The sequence below is a fragment of the Lissotriton vulgaris genome, unplaced genomic scaffold (assembly GCF_964263255.1).
Source record: "Lissotriton vulgaris unplaced genomic scaffold, aLisVul1.2 SCAFFOLD_1707, whole genome shotgun sequence".
NCBI lineage: Eukaryota > Metazoa > Chordata > Amphibia > Caudata > Salamandridae > Lissotriton > Lissotriton vulgaris.
The window spans coordinates 49710-68372 of record NW_028244408.1 but is presented as its reverse complement, the minus strand read 5'-3'; the positions used below and the strand labels follow the sequence as shown (position 1 = coordinate 68372).

At 45.7% G+C, this 18663-nt stretch overlaps 1 protein-coding gene across 1 annotated transcript in view; it reads right to left on the bottom strand.

Moving 5' to 3' along the window:
- LOC147667567 (uncharacterized) overlaps nucleotides 1-18323 on the bottom strand; it is a 222049-nt gene extending 203726 nt beyond the window's left edge. The window contains 2 exon segments of the mRNA XM_086948814.1: nucleotides 5923-5987; nucleotides 18205-18323. The gene's annotated coding sequence lies outside the window, so the exon portion shown is untranslated.
- Between the last annotated feature and the right edge of the window lie 340 nt (nucleotides 18324-18663).

The window sequence follows — 18663 nt, the reverse complement described above, 5'->3', positions numbered from 1 at the left end:
TTTGATCCTTCTGCTCTGATATGGCAAGCCAAGCCATAGACAAGACTCTAGCAACGATGGAAGAAACGATCCTAGCAATAAGCTACAGAGACCAAATCACTAAAGTCCTCGGAATAGCCCGGCTAAGACATCTGAGTGCAACATGGTTTCTTTCATTCAGACCAATCTGGCAAGATTGCATCTTACCTGTGCTTCGATGTCTGCTATGCGGAGAAGAATGCGTTTTGGACGTCTGTCTTACACTACCATCAGCAGTACCAATGGATATCGATACTTTGCTAGGTCCGGTAACGACTCATGCAACGTGTTGTCCCCAGCGGCTACCTATTCTGATGACGGCATTCGTTGAGACTTCACCACTACGAGTAGGTGGCGGTGAAGTACGAGAGGAAAGCAGCACCAAACAGGTACAACCTTCTGTGAGCATTGCTGATCCAAACATTGATGATAGCAATCATTCTCACATATGCACAATTTCAGCATTTTCGAACTTGGTCAAACTTTCACCTGATGCTGTAGACCAATTTTTTGCGAGCCTGTCTGATAGGATGTTCTCCCATGAACAACGAGAATAACTTTTAAAAACAATGAGCACACAGCGTTCCCTGAACTCTGAATTCGGCCTTCAGTTTTGATAAACAAAGCTACTGAAAACATTTGGAACTATTTTTTCCCCTGAAAGCGAAATTATTTTTTTTCACTTCCAAAATATTACCCTTTTTCTGGCACATGGTACTCTGCTTAAAGTAGAACTATTCTTAGAGAACAGAGCTTCTATTTTTAGGATACTAGAGACAATATTTTACCTCAGCCTCTAGCACATGTAGAGCATTTTGTATAAATATGTGAGGGAATGGTCTTGACCTTCTTTTCTGTATACAGAGTCATTTCATGTGTAATTCTCGCAATTCATTCAACTGATATATATATGCATTTTAACTGAATGATAACACTGCTTGAAAAGCGTACAGTAACAATACTCATTTTTCGTGCATTTACCATATACCATTTCAAATGCGAAATATGTATTTTGGGGTGGGTTGGAAAACACACATGCATCGTTATATGTTTACTATTGCTTCGTTTTTAGTAATGATGGACATTAGTACGTGGAGTGCGTGTTGTGTTTCTATCTAGGACCCTAATTCGATATTCCCGATTTATGCCCTTATGTGGTTATAACAAACAATATCCTTAAAAAGGCATAAGAATCATATCCATATTTAGTAATAGTCCATGCAGTCCAAATACGGCAAGGCTACTACCCTAGACTCCTAGAAAGTACAACGCGTTCTTTAAACAAACCAAGCCTCCAACAGCCCGGAAAATCCCCCTGCTTTTGTTTTGATTTGAACAAGAACTCCTGGAGTCCAGAAAGAACTGTTAGTTCTAGTCCAACCTTGTTAAACCCGGCACCTTTCAGGTATAAATATACCAACGTTGCCTTAAGCAAACACATAGTGGTTTGGAGCAGAGCGGCTATCTACTTGCCCGGAAGCCCAGCTGGTGCTAAGCCGAAGGAAGCTGATCCTCCCATTTGACGCACTGAGAAAGACGCTGTCTTTTCTCCTGCCAAAAAATCCAGCTCCGGTGTTTCCAGTCACCCTTGCGGGTTGCTGGGATATCGAGTCCTGAGAGAGAGATACAAGACCTCCTACATTCTATTACCCAGGTACGGAGCTGACTAAACCCTTGAGAGAATTCTTGATTCAGATTCTTGGCAAAAACCAACTTAACTTAAACTGCTTCTTACTTACTCCTTCCCACGTATTAGGCTTAGGTCAGGTACACCGGGATGGGTGTATTTAGAAGCACCAGTTGAGTACGTTAGTCAATATTTTTATGTATGTATATATTTTATCTATTTTAAAGCATCATATGGCTAAGAAACCATATCAATGCTTTTACAGTATTATTTCATAATACTACTTTTACTGTACGCACTTTACTTAATGATAAGTATTGCAATTGTGGCAACTCACTTCTCTTGCATGAGAAAGAAGACTGCTCAATAAATAACACCTTTTATTGAAAACGCCCATCTCTCTATTTCTCTGCACTCTGGTGAAACTAAGTATTCACGATTGACTGAGTAAAATACCTATCTATTGTTTCACACAACTCTAGAGATACACTCTTATTCTGAGGGAGCAAAGTTGTAATTTTTATGCGGTTGTCAGAAGCGAATCCCTTCTTGTCTGTACCAGGGAAGTTAACCCCTCCCTATTCATTCGAGAAAGTTTCTAGTGACCTCTGAGCTAGCTGGCAAAACTAATTAAGTCTAATATAGTCAGTAGAGACCTAATTGAACTCAGTCCTACGTCTACACTGCTGTTTATATTATTCCAATGCGCAGAGCCTATTGGGAATATAGGAACTACACTACACAACTGTATTTAGGATGTATGTCACTGTGAGTGTGCGTTACATACAATTCAACGCTTTAAAAATAATGGGTGAAAGGTACAAATGCATAACTTAGAATATTCACGGACTGAACACACCCATGAAGATTAGGCAGGTGTTGGCACAGTTGGATAGACAGACTGTGAAGATCGCTCTCTTGCAGGAGACTCACTTGAGCAAACAAGCTGAGGCCAATGGGCGGCTTTTTGTTTGGCCTCATCATACTCTACTTATTCTAGAGGCGTTCTTATTCTTGTTCTTATTCTAATTAAAAAGGGAGTGCCTTTTCAGCCTATACTCACTTGTACAGACACTGAGGGCCTCTGGGCCATGGCGCAGGGCAAGCTGGGGATGGCACTAGTGACTGTGGTGAATGTGTATGATCCTGTAGTGGACAACCCAACGCTTTTTTTACAAATGTTTAATGTGATGCGCGTATGGCCTGATTCGGCGATCCTCTGGGGAGGAGATCTGAATACCCATCTTAATCTGTGAGTGGACAAATCTAACCCAACAGGCGCACGCACGCTCAAGGTTGCACAGTGTATCAGAGATGCCATGTTAGAAATGGTACAAAAAGGGGTGGTGATGGACGGAGCACCACAGGCAGAGAGCAGCCATCTATTCTGATTTTCCTAAACTTAGAGACTTTACGCAGAAAAGCATGGTGGGATCTCACCACTCGGCAAGCTGATGCCAGGGAAAAAGAAAGGACAAATAAGAATGAACCCCTGATTGTAGAGTGTTTATGACATAAAGTGCTTTAAATTGACATCTTTTCAGGACAGGAAGCCGGTGCAATTTGACCAGTTTGTTGGAGATCAACGTTGATTTTTTTATCCTCAGAACCAACCCGGCTGCTGTTTTTGTAGCAGCAGCAATCTATGAAGGCGATACGTATAAAGAGATGCAGAAATTTCTTCTCGATAGAATCAGAACCAGGTCCTTCCTAGATGAAGCAGGGATGAACGGAAGTATTTTTCTGATAACTTTCAGCAGTCAGAAGCCTATAGAGCAGGTGATTTTAAAGTATCCTTTTAAGGACAGATGCGAATCCACCCAAACTCCCAGGTTAATGACCAGATGGAATGGGTGGACAGAGATCCCAACAACACTGGCCACCACCCTTGTGCCGTGAGGCTCCGGACCCAAATACCACTATTTCCGTTTTTTTCACTCTTCAGCGTCAGGGATTTGAGCTCATCCAATCATCAACTTCCTGGCGGCAGCTCCTAAAATTACTGGGCATTTTATCTGTATTTAATTCTAATCTAATGCTTTGTGTATATTCGAGTAGAGGTGATGTCGAATGACTTGATCAGGCGGGCCAAGTAAAGATTGAAAAGATTGTGGCTCAAAACAAGTCCCAGGGTGGCTCCTGTGGTGATCGTCTCAGGAGCTGAAGTTAGCTGATGCCACCCTTGGGTCAGATCTTACAAAGAGGATAATAACCAAGCAGGCACTTTCCCCTAAGACCAACCATCCCCAATATCTGTAGTAAAGTGGAGTGGGGGATGGTGTCAAAGGCTGCAGCCAGATCTAATCAGATCAGAGCCCCACCTCCCCACCCCCTTACATAATGTCTCCAATATCCCACGTGGCTTCAGCCAGCACGGTCTCTGCAGAGAGCTCTGTGGGAGAACAGGATCCCTGCTACAGTCTCCAATATCCCACGTGGCTTTAGCCAGCACGGTCTCTGCAGAGAGCTCTGTGGGAGCCCTGGATGGACTTTGTGCAGAAGTGGGTGGGACTCAAGGTATTTGGTGAGCTGCTTGTTCACCCTGGCCTCAGTTACTTTGGTGAACATCAGGAGAAGAGAGACAGGCCGATCCTTAGAGTTAGAACTGCTGTGACTACTGGAGCAGACGTCTGGAAGTAATGTTGGGTGAAACGCTATGAATGGCTGCACGTTGAGGTGCGACGGACAGCAAGAACAAGAAGGTTGGGCAAGGATGTGTCGCAGAGTAATTACCAGAGCCTGCGATGAACTCAAACATTCCACCCATCATTTCCCTTATTCCTAAATACGGCAGGTGTGCATAGATGTGGGTACCGTGCTCGCTGCAGCGCTGAAACCAAGCTGCACCCTAGAGTCAGGGCCCAGATGCGGGTACCGTGCTCGCTGCAGCGCTGAAACCAAGCTGCACCCTAGAGTCAGGGCCCAGATGCGGGTCCCTTGCTCGCTGCACCGCTGGAATCAAGCCACACCCTACAGTCAGGGCTCAGACGTGGTCCCGTGCTTGCTGCACCGCTGGAATCAAGCTGCAGCCAGCAGTCAGGGCCCAGATATGGGTCCCGTGCTCGCTACACCTCTGGAATAAAGTTGCACCCTACACTCGAGGCCCAGATAGGCTGAAACCAGTCTTGGGTTGCTTCTGTTCCGGTTCAGAAAGGATCTGGATTGGCTCTTCAGGCTGGAATGCTCCTATTGGAAGGAGTCTAAAGCTGATTTGCAGATGTCTGCTTCCTGTTTGAGGTGGCATTGTGGCCAAAAACCAGTTGATCTCCCTCTCTGACTTGGCCTGGTTGGGACCAGGATGTGAGCCAGGGCCTGGTAGACCAGGATGCGAGCCAGAGCCTTGTGAGGACCAGGACGTGAGCCGGCGCCTGGTGGACCAGGATGTGACCCGGAGCCTGGTGAGGACCAGGATGTGACCCGGAGCCTGGTGAGGACCAGGACATTAGCCGAAGTATGTTGATGACCAGGATGCTGAGCCGGGGGGCTGGTGGACCAGGATGCTGAGCTGGGGGCCTAGTGGACCAGGATACTGAGTCAGCTCTCGCTCCCTTTGTGAGGTCAGACTAAACACCCGGTCCTTCCTCTCTTGCAAGACCTCACCTCCTCTGCACCCCCTTAGACAGGACTCACCTCCTCTGCACCCCCTTGGGCAGGCCTCACCTCCTCTGCACCCCCTGGACAGACCTCACCTCCTCTGCACCCCTCCTGGATAGGCTGCACCGCCACTGCACCTCCAGCCCAGGACAGGCCTTAACTCCTCTGCACCCCCTGAACAGGTCTCACCTCCTAAGCACAGTACAGGCCTCACCTCTTCTGCACCCCCTGGACAGGTGTCAGGGTGCAGGAAAAAGGAATCAAAGCTCTTCTTTGTTCCGCAGTATCTGCCATTAAACCGGCATTATAAGGATAACCCACTCGCTAAAGGTCGCGGGTGATTATAGCGTGGAAACGGGCATTCTCCCCTGTACTACCAACAGGGAGGTCCGTGGTGCAAGTTGCCGGTCGAGTCGTGAGCTCCTGGGCACAGGCGCGAGGTCTAGACTAGCTGTGAAGTGCGTCGGTTGATTTTAGAACCGAGGCACTTCACCAACTGATTTTCAGAGATTAGTCATGTTCTTTCTGTAGTCTAGTCTGATAGAAATAGTGCAGTTTTATGCCAGGCTTAGGCACAGATTCGAGTGCGTCGGTTAGTTAGTCCGGTAATTTAGAACTAGAGAGAAATACCAATTTAAAGTAAATAGGAAAAAAGAAATATAAAGAGAAGAATTAATACTTACCCATTGAATACTTCAGTTCCTGATTTCTTCGTTGCTTGGTTGACAGCGGAGGCTCCAGAAGGTTCCTAAGGGAGAAGTAAGAAGAATTCAGATAAGAAAGTAAGGCAGAGAGTGAATGAACGAATGAGTGAAAAAGAATAAATTAACTCACAGAGTTAAAGGGTGCTAAAATGTTGTTTATAATGCAGGTTACCAAAGAATAAAGTACTTATATTAGCCCCTTCGCTGCGGCGGCTATTCCGCCGCAGCGCTATGGGGGAGGCGGGGCCGCGCGGCGCTCCGGTACTCGTGACGGAACCGCTCCGTCACGGCCCTCGGGTGAGCTGTGCTTGTGACGGAACGGTTCCATCACGGTCCCGCCCGCTCTTTAGAACGTCAGTGCAGGCGCGGCGAGCGGGCCGTGACGGAACTGCTCCGTCACCAGCACAGCCCACCCGAGGCTCGTGACGGAACTGTTCCGTCACGAGCATGGGAGGGGTTAAAGAATAGAAGAAGAGCAAATGCCATAGGCACTCTGGGTAAGCACATATATATATATATATATATTTATTTATTTAATGCGATTTTATATACCCGAAGGTGTCAAAGCGCTTTACATAAGAACCAGTAGCGATACATAAGGACTTGCAATTACATGAGGTACGTAAAAGATACACATAGAAAAAAATTGCAACTGTGCAAGATGTAGAGTCACACACGGAAGAGATGAACACAGAAAAAGCTGCAAACGTACAAGTTGCAAGTCACTCAAGGAAGAGATACAAATGGATATACTCCAAGAGTCACATAGGAATGGTAGAGAGTACAAAGGTCTACTGCATATACTAGTGATTAGAGTTATCTCTATATACATAGGGAAGGGATACAAATGGATAAACTCTAAGAGTCACCTAGGAATGGTAGAGAGTACAAAGGTCTACTGCACACACTAGTGAGTAGAGTTATCTCTATATACATAGGGAAGGGATACAAATGGATAAACTCTAAGAGTCACACAGGAATGGTGGAGTGTACAGGTCTACTACATATACTAGTGGTTAGAGTTACCTCTATATACATAGGGATGGGATACGAATGGATATACTCCAAGAGTCACATAGGAATGGTAGAGAGTACAAAGGTCTACTGCATATACTAGTGATTAGAGTTATCTCTATATACATAGGGAAGGGATACGAATGGATATACTCTAAGAGTCACATAGGAATGGTAGAGAGTACAAAGGTCTACTGCATATACTAGTGATTAGAGTTACCTCTATATACATAGGGATGGGATACGAATGGATATACTCTAAGAGTCACATAGGAATGGTAGAGAGTACAAAGGTCTACGCATATACTAGTGATTAGTGTTATCTCTATATACATAGGGAAGGGATACGAATGGATATACTCTAAGAGTCACATAGGAATGGTAGAGAGTACAAAGGTCTACTGCATATACTAGTGATTAGAGTTATCTCTATATACATAGGGAAGGGATACAAATGGATATACTCTAAGAGTCACATAGGAATGGTAGAGAGTACAAAGGTCTACTGCATATACTAGTGATTAGAGTTATCTCTATATACATAGGGAAGGGATACGAATGGATATACTCTAAGAGTCACATAGGAATGGTAGAGAGTACAAAGGTCTACTGCATATACTAGTGATTAGAGTTACCTCTATATACATAGGGATGGGATACGAATGGATATACTCTAAGAGTCACATAGGAATGGTAGAGAGTACAAAGGTCTACTGCATATACTAGTGATTAGAGTTACCTCTATATACATAGGGATGGGATACGAATGGATATACTCTAAGAGTCACATAGGAATGGTAGAGAGTACAAAGGTCTACGCATATACTAGTGATTAGTGTTATCTCTATATACATAGGGAAGGGATACGAATGGATATACTCTAAGAGTCACATAGGAATGGTAGAGAGTACAAAGGTCGACAGCATATACTAGTGATTAGAGTTATCTCTATATACATAGGGAAGGGATACGAATGGATATACTCTAAGAGTCACATAGGAATGGTAGAGAGTACAGAGGTCTACTGCATATACTAGAGGTTAGAGTTATCTCTATATACATAGGGAAGGGATACGAATGGATATACTCTAAGAGTCACATAGGAATGGTAGAGAGTACAGGCCTACTACATATACTAGTAGTTAGAGTTCTCTATATACATAAATATACAAATAGTAGATTTTCTCTGGTCAAGACCCAAAAAACCAGGAGAGCAGAGTTCCATTAAGGAGGTGGGACGTAGTCACAGCACCAAGGGAGGGTGGGAGGGATACAAGGAAATGGAGAAAAGGCAAATCAGAGGATCGTCAAAGAGGAAACGAGGGACAAAGGGTTAAAGGACGAGGGAATGGACAAGATGGCCGGTCAGGGTCCAGAGAAAAGCGGCCGAGAACAGCAGCAAAATGGCGGGCAGGACAAAAGTAAAGAAGTCCATGAGAGTGACCCAGTTAGTATGAATCAAAGTGCAAGAAGAAGTCCAGGGGGGTACACAGTCCAGAAATCAAATTAGTAATGGTGTGCTTTTCTGGTACAGCGATTTCCACTCATGCTTGAAGATAGAGAGGGAGTAAGAACGGTATAAAATGGAGTACGGCAGAAAGGAAGAAGTAGAGTGGAAGAGCCAGAAGGACAGGCCTCTCCTCCTCTGCCCCTCCTCTGGACAGGCCTCACCTCCTCTGCACCCCTGTACAGGCCTGTCCTCCTCTGCCCCTCCCCTGGACAGGCCTCACCTCCCCTGCACCCCTGGACAGGCCTCACCGCCTCTGCACCCTGGACAGGCCTCACCTCCCCTGCACCCCTGGACAGGCCTCACCGCCTCTGCACCCTGGACAGGCCTCTCCTCCTCTGCACCGTAAGTGAGCAGTAATTGGGCCAAACCATACTCTAAACCGTAATAGGTAAACATTTGATGTTCTGATGGCGAGGAATCTTTGATTTTTGTCTGACATGTATGGTTCTGGACACACTCTGGGCAGTGATCTGTATTTTCTTGCAAAGCAGACGGCCCTCACTGAAGGACGACTATTATGACAAATACTGGCCTCTCAAGATGGAATCAGGCCAGATGCATCAAAGGGTTTTGCCCATTCTGTGTCTATGGGAACATGTGTTCATCCATATGGCCCTTTGTGGTAAAGCTGCGGCCGTAGTCTAATTCTATCACAGCTCTGCGGTAAGTATTAGCGGTGAAACCTCGCGGCTCCAACCACAGCCGTTTTGATGGCACTGCCTTCGTTTCTCATACCTTGTTCATACTGATAACACAGGATTCATCCAGCGGTGTATCATGTCAAGTCAAGTCAAATAATTTATATAGCGCGCTACATACCCAGAGGGTCTCAAGGCGCTTGAAGAAGGGTGGGGAATTACTTGTAGCATATCCAGGTTTTAAGTTGCTTTCTGAATGCTAGGTGGTTCTCAGTGAGGCGAAGGTGAATGGGAAGTGAGTTCCAGGTTTTAGGCGCCAGGTAGGAGAAGGATCTTCCTCCCATGGTGGTTTTGTTGATGCGAGGTACAGCGGCATGGGCTTGGTTGGAAGAGCGTAGCTGGCGGGAGGGGGTGTAGAAGGAAAGTCGTGTGTTGAGGCATTCGGGTCCAAGTTCGTAAAGTGCTTTGTGTGCGTGGGTTAGGAGGCGGAATGTTACCCTCTTATTGACGGGGAGCCAGTGGAGGTTTTTCAGGTGATCAGAAATGTGGTCTTTACGCGGGATGTCTAGGATGAGTCTGGCTGATGCGTTCTGGATGCGTTGGAGTTTTTTCTGAAGTTTTGTGGTGGTACCGGCGTATAGGGTGTTTCCGTAGTCCAGGCGGCTTGTAACTAGTGCGTGGGTGACCGTTTTTCTAGTTTCGGTGGGGATCCAGCGAAATGTTTTTTTGAGCATGCGAAGAATATTGAAGCAAGATGATGAGACGGCGTTGACTTGTCTGGTCATCGAGAGTGAGGAGTCCAGGATGACGCCCAGGTTCCGTGCTTGGTCCGTCGGGATGGGTGCTTTTCCAAGGGCCTCTGGCCACCAAGAGTCGTCCCAGGCGGAGGGGGAGGTACCTAAGATAAGGACTTCTGTTTTGTCTGAATTCAGTTTCAGACGGCTGTGCTTCATCCACTCGGCTACTTCTTTCATTCCTTCATGTAGGTTGGTTTTGGTGGAGTTAGGGTCTTTGGTGAATGAGAGGATCAGTTGAGTGTCATCAGCGTAGGAGATGATGTTGAAGTTGTGTTGGCGTGGATTCCGATGTTTTTGAGGCGTTGTAACAGGGTGCTATGACAGACTGTCGAAGGCTGCGGAGAGGTCGAGGAGGATGAGGGCGACTGTGTCTCCATTGTCCAGTAGAGTTCGAATGTCGTCTGTTGCTGCGATGAGTGCGGTCTCAGTACTGTGTTTGGCTCGGAAGCCGGATTGTGAGGAGTCGAGGGATTTGTTGGTTTCGAGGAAGGCGGCAAGCTGGTTGTTGACAGCTTTCTCGATGACTTTGGCCGGGAATGGAAGGAGCGAGATGGGGCGGTAGTTTTTGAGTTCGGTGGGGTCAGCTGTGGGTTTTTTCAGAAGGGCGTTGAGTTTGGCGTGTTTCCAGCTTTCCGGGAAGGTGGCGGAGTTGAGGGAGCTGTTGATGACGTCTCGGAGGTGTGGTGCTATGATGGAATCTGCTTTGTTGAAGATGTGGTGAGTGCATGGGTCTGTGGGGGATCCTGAGTGGATGGAGTTCATCAGGCGGATGGTATCCTCGGTGGAGATTGGGTTCCAGTTATTAAGGATGTTCAAGGGGGGTGAAGGTACGGCAGAAGGTTGGGTGGGTTGGTCTCCGGGTAGGTTGTCGAAGCTTGTGGATGTCTGCGATTTTGTCGTGGAAGAACGAAGCTAGGGAGTCGCAAAGGGTTTGAGAGGGAGTGATGTCGTTGGAGTTGGCAGTGGGGTTGGTGAACTCTTTGACGATGTTGAATAATTCCTTGCTGTTGTGGACGTTGTTGTCTAGTCGGTCTTTGAATGTGGCTTTCTTGGCGGTCCGGATAAGTTGGTGGTGTATGCGGGTGGCGTTTTTGAAGGCGTCCCTGGTGCTGGTATTTGGGTCTTTTTTCCAGGCCTTCTCATGGGAGCGACAGAGTTTCTTGGATTTCTTAAGATCATCATTGAACCAGGGGGCGTTTTTGCTGCCTAGTTTGATTTGACGTTTTTTCAATGGTGCTAGGTTGTCGGCGCTGTTGGTTAGCCATTGAGTGAGGTTAATGGCTGCTTGGTTGGGGTTCGATGAGTGGGCAGGGGGGTTTTGAAGAAGCGATGAGGAGATCTGGTTGATGGTGATTTTGTTCCAGTTTTTTTGCAGAGTAGATTGAGGATGGTTGTGGGTTGTGGTCTTTTTGTAGATAAAGTGAATGCAGCTGTGGTCCGTCCAATGGAGAACTGTGGTGTGACTGAAGGAGATATGTTTGCTGGAGGTGAAGATAGGGTTGAGTGTGTGACCTGCGTAGTGAGTGGGGGTATTGACAAGTTGTTTGAGTCCGAGGTTGGCGAGATTGTCCAGAAGAGTGGTGGTGTTGTTGTCGTTGTTCTTTTCCAGGTGAAAATTGAGGTCTCCCAATAGAATGTAGTCCTCGGAGGGGAGGGCGTGTGGGGTGATAAAGTCAGTGATGTCTTCACTGAATTGTGCACGGGGTCCTGGTGGCCTGTAGAGGAGGGTGCCTCTGAGTGGGATCTATGTTGATACAACGCATGTTATTACAACGCATGCTTTTACAACGCATTTTTTACAACGCAAAAACTTTTACAACGCATGTATTTACAACGAATGTTTTTACAACGCAGGTACCTTTACAACGCATACCATTACAACGTAAGTATTGGTAAATATATATTAATTTTATAATCGTAAATTAATTTAAAAAAATATAATTTAATATAATTTAATTTAAATTTAATTTTAATTTATTTTTACCCTGTACCCCCAAAACCCAAAACTGACCCTGAACCCCAAAAATACCCCTTTACCCAAAAACTAAAAACTGACCCTGAACCCCAAAAATACCCCTTTACCCAAAAACTAAAAACTGACCCTGAACCCCAAAAATACCCCTTTACCCAAAAACTAAAAACTGACCCTGAACCCCAAAAATACCTTTACCCAAAAACTAAAAACTGACCCTGAACCCTAAAAATAACCCTTTACCCAAAAACTAAAAACTGACCCTGAACCCCAAAAATACCCCTTTACCCAAAAACTAAAAACTGACCCTGAACCCTAAAAATACCCCTTTACCCAAAAACTAAAAACTGACCCTGAACTCCAAAAATACCCCTTTACCCAAAAACCCAAAACTGACCCTGAACCCTAAAAATACCCCTTTACCCCAAACATATAACATTTAAAATATAATTATATACTTACCAATACTTACGTTGTAATGGTATGCGTTGTAAAGGTACCTGCGTTGTAAAAACATTTGTTGTAAATACATGCGTTGTAAAAGTTTTTGCGTTGTAAAAGTTGCGTTGTAAAGGTATGTCGTTGTAAAAGTTGCGTTGTAAGTGATGTTTCCCCTCTGAGTGTGGTCTTGGGGTCGGTGTGGATCTGGAAGTGAAGGTTTTCGGCGCTAACGAGGTTGACGTCTGAGCTGGTTGAGATGCGGATGGAATTCTTATGGACGATAGCGATGCCTCCTCCAGTTTGGTGGGTGCGGTCTTTTCGGATGATCTTGTAGCCTTCCGGGATGGCAATGGTGATGTCTGGGGCTGAGGAGGCGTTCATCCATGTTTCTGTTAGGAAGGCGACGTCCGGAGAGATGGTGTCTAGTAGATTCCAAAGGTCAATGGCGTGTCTGTGGACCGAGCCCGCGTTGAGCAGGATGCATTTTAGGTGGTTGGTGTCAGATCTCTGTTTGGTGTTAGTGGATGAGGAGTTGGTCTTGGTGCCGTCATACTTGCAGGAGTTGCATGTGAAGGGTCCATGGGTGTGTCCAGGAGCGGCTTGGGCGCAGTTGGGAAGTCGACCGGGGTTTAGGGCTAAGAGGGTGGAGGCTTCGTATGTAAAGCGGGTGGGGTGGGTGGTACGGGGGCCAGGGGGTCTGGCGCTGGGTGCGGTCCAGGCGCAGACGGGCTTACCTTTGGCACCAATGGGGCACGACCGCTGCACGTGAACGCTGCGCGCAAAAGCATCTGTCATAAGTGGGTGGGGAGGGGCGAGGGAGGAGCAGCTGGGAGGCGGGTGCGTGGTGGAGGGGGCGGGCTCCGGGCACAACAACAACAATAATGGCGGCTGGAACTGAAGCGCCGACCGTGTTGGGGGAATTGCCTAAATGTAATGAGTTGGTCGAGGCGCCTGAGGAGTGGAGCACACTATGCAAAGGGTCACAGCAGCAGGTAATAAGAAAACAAAGCGATCGGCAATGCGAGCGAGCACAGGCAATTAAAGTCGTAGAAACAGTGCAGGCAAACAATATAGGCGCTTTGAAGTAATGAAATCAAATCAGTTAATGCAGGCACAGTAAAGCGCTATTGATGTCAGCAGAGCAGCGCTAACGATACCCAAGGTAGAGTAGGTAGAGTGAGCAGAGGCAGTAGGGAGCGACCGCTTCTGACGAAGTCAGGACGGTCACAGTGCTTCGGAGGGCAGGGGGGAAGCCTAGCCTCTTAATGGGAGGGAGGAGCAGCTGGGAGGCGGGTGCGTGGTGGAGGGGGCGGGCTCCGGGCACAACAACAACAATAATGGCGGCTGGAACTGAAGCGCCGACCGGGTTGGGGGAATTGCTTAAATGTAATGAGTTGGTCGAGGCGCCTGAGGAGCGGAGCACACTATGCAAAGGGTCACAGCAGCAGGTAATAAGAAAACAAAGCGATCGGCAATGCGAGCGAGCACAGGCAATTAAAGTCGAAGAAACAGTGCAGGCAAACAATATAGGCGCTTTGAAGTAATGAAATCAAATCAGTTAATGCAGGCACAGTAAAGCGCTATTGATGTCAGCAGAGCAGCGCTAACGATACCCAAGGTAGAGTAGGTAGAGTGAGCAGAGGCAGTAGGGAGCGACCGCTTCTGACGAAGTCATAACCATATAAACACATTTCCATACACAGAATTCCTTACAGTTTGTACCAAGGAACAACAAAAGCCGCTGGAAGAGACAAGATTGATAAGAGTTTCCCTTCCTTAGCCCTGATACCAGCTAATCACGAGTATTGCCATTTCATATTTGAGCATTGCTACACAGCTTGTTCTCGGGTCAGTTGTGCCTCGCTAGCACAGGCAATGGAAATGGCTCTGGGATCTAATCAAGCCTTCCACGGCTCTCACGTAGCACTCTCCTTTGGGTAGTTTTATCGCCCTTTTTGTGCCTCTGTAATAAAAATTAGGACTTGTTTGTTGACGATCCTATAAACTCATCACCAAGTATCACTGTAAGTTCTGTTTGGGACTGCTGGTAAGACTGCGATACCTCAGTCATAAACCTGTCTACCCCGCCGCTTGCCTCACAGTAAGGTCAAGCTGGGGTACACCAATGAGTTTTCTATATGGCCATTATGTGTTGCAATGTCACAGTCATTCAAATGAGAATCCTTTACACCTTGTGAGATGATACTTTGCTGTAAGTTGAAATGAAATCTTTAGAACTGTCTCCTAAGAAAGGATTCCTCACACCCCTGCTCTTGCCTGATCTATTAGAAAAGCTAACCTTCACATTGCCGGAGAAAACAGAGCTGTACTTGAGATACACGCAAACATGTATGTCCATTTCTGACTTACGGCTGGATCACAGATGTTTTGTAAATACCAGCTTGGGTTTGAAATGCTTGTTACTGTATTTTATTGCTTTGCAATACCTTATGCAAAATGTACACTGTGTAAATATATGATACTGATTTTCCAGTACAGTGGACACCATGTCATTTTATAGAATTTTTTTCCTCAAGCGAAAGCTTCACTGTGTAAAGTCAATATTGTAATAGTCTGCACTACACATAAGGGGTACATTTGTTTGGAAGACCGTATAATTGATTTATGAAGTAGGCCAAGCAAATTGATTTATGTGCAGTGCTAGTAGATTTCTGTAGCTTATTGTCCCTTGGACAACTAGATTTGTAAAATATTTCCACATCCCAGATAGGGTCACACTCTATCTGCGTTGTGCATTTTGTTTCCTTAATTTTCCAGGCCACATATAGATCTGCATACATTGGTGACATATTCTAGAACTAACTTTTCACACAAAGCAATTGCAACACCCAACTGAACACATTGTAGCCAATATAATTAAATAACCTGGTTCTGATGGACATGGGGCAACCCCATTATTTTGTAAGGTAACTTTCTATAAGTGGCATTTTCAGAATTGTAATTTAAAATTCGACATCAACATGAGTTAAGATTTTAATTCAGGATTCCAGGGACACCAAACTTAAACCAAACATCTCTTACCATTAGGAAATTACACTTCTAAAATGTAACACGGCAACTCCAATGTTATCCTATGGGATGACAGGCTGCGCTGTAGTAAAAAACAAATGTAAGTGCGTTTCACTACCAAGACACGTAAAACATAAAAGTACATGCCCAACTTTTTTAATACTGCACCATGCTCTTGGGGCTATCCAGGGCCTACCTTAGGGGTAACTTACATGTATTAACAGGTACTGGCATAGCTATTAGGTCTCACCAGATTCAAAAGAGACCTTAAAATACACTTTCTCACTAAATATTGGGGAAATTAATTCCCTGCTCTCCTTTCTGACTACTTTCCCTCCTCCTTCCTCAGGCAACTCCGCCTACCTCTCGCACTCCCTTACCAACCCATTCTTTTCTCAATCCCTCCACTGTTCGCTTTCCTATATTCTCTCACACCCTACCAAGTCTGCCGAGCCCTCCTTGGTATACAGTAAACATTCTTGTTCTTTTAATTGGGAATATACTCTCTAGTGGTTTTCTTATCACACATAAGGCTTTTACAACTTTTGGATATCTATAGATTTGATATTACGGAGAATGCAAACCTTGAGACCGCTTTTAAAAGGTGATTGCATGTAGATGACGTGATTTACAATTTCTAAATTTCTAATTTGTATACATTGTGAATTTTGTTGTAGATGCCAGAACCACACTCCCTTGAAGACTTGCAAAACATCTCCAATTTCTTATAACCCCTGATGAAGGGTTCAGTGTGAACCCGAAATGCATTGGGTTTCTCTTTTTACTTTTGTTTATTGAATATATCTGCATATAGTTTTAACACTGTTATGAAATACGTATGTTTTGCACATTATGAAATATTAGATATAATTTTATTTTAATGCACTTTACATTATGATGTTTTGATGATGAATTGAAATAGTTAAAACAATAGAATAAATGAATTAATGATCTAGAAAGAGTTATAGGCTTTATTGCCACACAGCTGTGCTGAATACAGGCCCTGGTTTCCGGGGTCTCCTTGAACTAAGTAGAAAAGAGAGCATTTGATGTACCCAGCAGATGGACCGTGAAGTTTGCGAACTTAGCTTGGTGTTGGAGCAAATCCTGCAATGTCCATTTTTGACGTGTTGCACTACTACTGCTGAAACAAGGCCCATGGAGGCACCAATGGGTGAGGTGTACTGGCGTCAAGGGTCCTTAGACCTCAGTGCCAAAGTTACTGTCGCTATAGGGTGTGCTACTTCGTAGGCCTGCCTGCAAGACTGGAGGTGAACTTCAGAATGGATTGTGGTAACCTTTATGGTTAACCCACACCTGCCACTGATAAGGTCCACCTCCTGGTGCCAAGACACCAGGGCTTCAAAGGTCCAGCTGGGCCTCCTAAGGTCTAGCATGGGAATATGCTCCCTCAGGAGAATGGTCTGGTTGTCTGGGAATGAAAGCTGAACCTGGTTCCCCAGTTCCAAATTCAGCATCTCTGGCCATAGAGCCAAACCCTCACCCCCACTGAACACCACACTGCCCCACTGAGAAAAACTTGCAGTGCCTTCAGCTACAACCCAATTGTGCCCCGCTATAAACACCTGGATGTGACACATTTCAAATTATGCAACAGACAAGAGTAATATGCTACCTGAAAGAAAAACAAGTAATAACATCCTAGAAAAGCAAACACTTATAGGGAATGCAAGATTAAGTAACGTATGTGAAATATAAACAGTAAAACATGGTTGCCTCAACACTTTTACACTCGCTATTTAGAAATCAAAGAGTGCGTTGCCAGAAAAGCAAAGGACATGACTACAGGGCCCGGAAGAGACCCGTTCAGTGGTCATTGCATATATCCTTATAAAACGTAAGCAGTATGATTTAAAAAGACCACATCCCTGTACACAGAGCTGCGGTACACATTTCATAAACAAAAATAAGGAAAACAGCCGATAAGGATTGCTTTGAACGTTTCCACTCCACGCAACAACAGAAAGACGAGAAAACGAAAGTACTGTTTCACTATCAAACTCCGTGAAGTGGCGCTAATGTGTTTAGGTGTGAATAAAACCAATCTTGCCACTTTGCGACCCCTCTGTTTTGCTTTACTTTGATTTTTTTCTTATTTTGAACATTTTTTTCTCTTCATCGCGAGGCTGCACTTTGGAATAGAAAAATTTGAGAACTAGACGACAATTCCAGCAAAAGTGTTTCTTTCTCTTTTGGATCCCTTTCACAGGGGAACAAATTAAGGAAAAGAGAGGAGAGGGTAAGAGCCATGTCATGAAGTCACACTTTCATTCAGCAAGTGAGGAAGAGCGAGACAGAGACAGAGAGAGGGAAGAAGAGGAAGAAAGGACCTGCTGACCGCGGCAAAGCAGGAGAAGTGGACCCTCTCCTTGTCAGAGTAGAAGGCGGAAGTGCCTCTTTCTGGCCAGACCCTGGCGCGACCTGTGAGTCGATGGGTGTGTGAGTCTAACCTCCCATGGTAGAAAAAAATCAGCAACAATGAGAATGTAAATTTACCTCAAATGTGCAGGTAAAGAAGTGTGGTGGCAAAGATTTTTCACAGTGCAGTATAAAGCAGTGCAGTGATAATGCATCTCTCCTAGTGCAGTAAACAACAGTGCAGTGTACACATTTTCACTGTGCATGCCCCCCTGTAGTGCAGTACAAAGCAGTCCATTGTGAACATAGTCCTCATAGTGTAGTAAAAGTTGTACAGTGTGCAAAGATTTCTCATAGTGTGGTAGAAAGCAGTACATTGCACAGAGGTTTCTTATAGTGTGGTAAAAGCAGTGCCCTGTGCACAGATTGCCTCTTTAAGCTGTAAATATCCCTTAAATTTAAAGATTAAGCGTTAAATACCTTCGTGTGCAGTGAAATGCAAAGTAACATGCAGGATTCCCCAGAGAGCAGTAAAAAGAAGCACAGTGTACACAGATTTTTATATAGCAGGCTCTCTCCTCCTGGAGGTGGGGGGGGGGCAGGGATAGATCTGGGGTCTGAGGAGGAGAGGGGGCAGGGGCAGATCTGGGTCTGAGGGGGGCAGGTTTCGAGTCTGAGGGGGGGCAGAAGCTGGGGAAATCTGGGGGCAGGGGCAAATCAGGGGTCTGAGGGGGCAGGTCGGAGTCTTGGGGGGGGACAGGGGCAGATCTGGGTCTGAGGGGGGCAGGTTTGGAGTCTGAGCGGGGGCTGAAGCTAGCTGCACAGACACTGGGAGGGTCCTTCCGCCTCTGCAGTCAGCTGAACACAGAAAGAAGCCGGAAGGTATCAGCATCTGCTGCTTGTACTGACTCTGTCTCCCCTGACCCGGAACACAAGTTT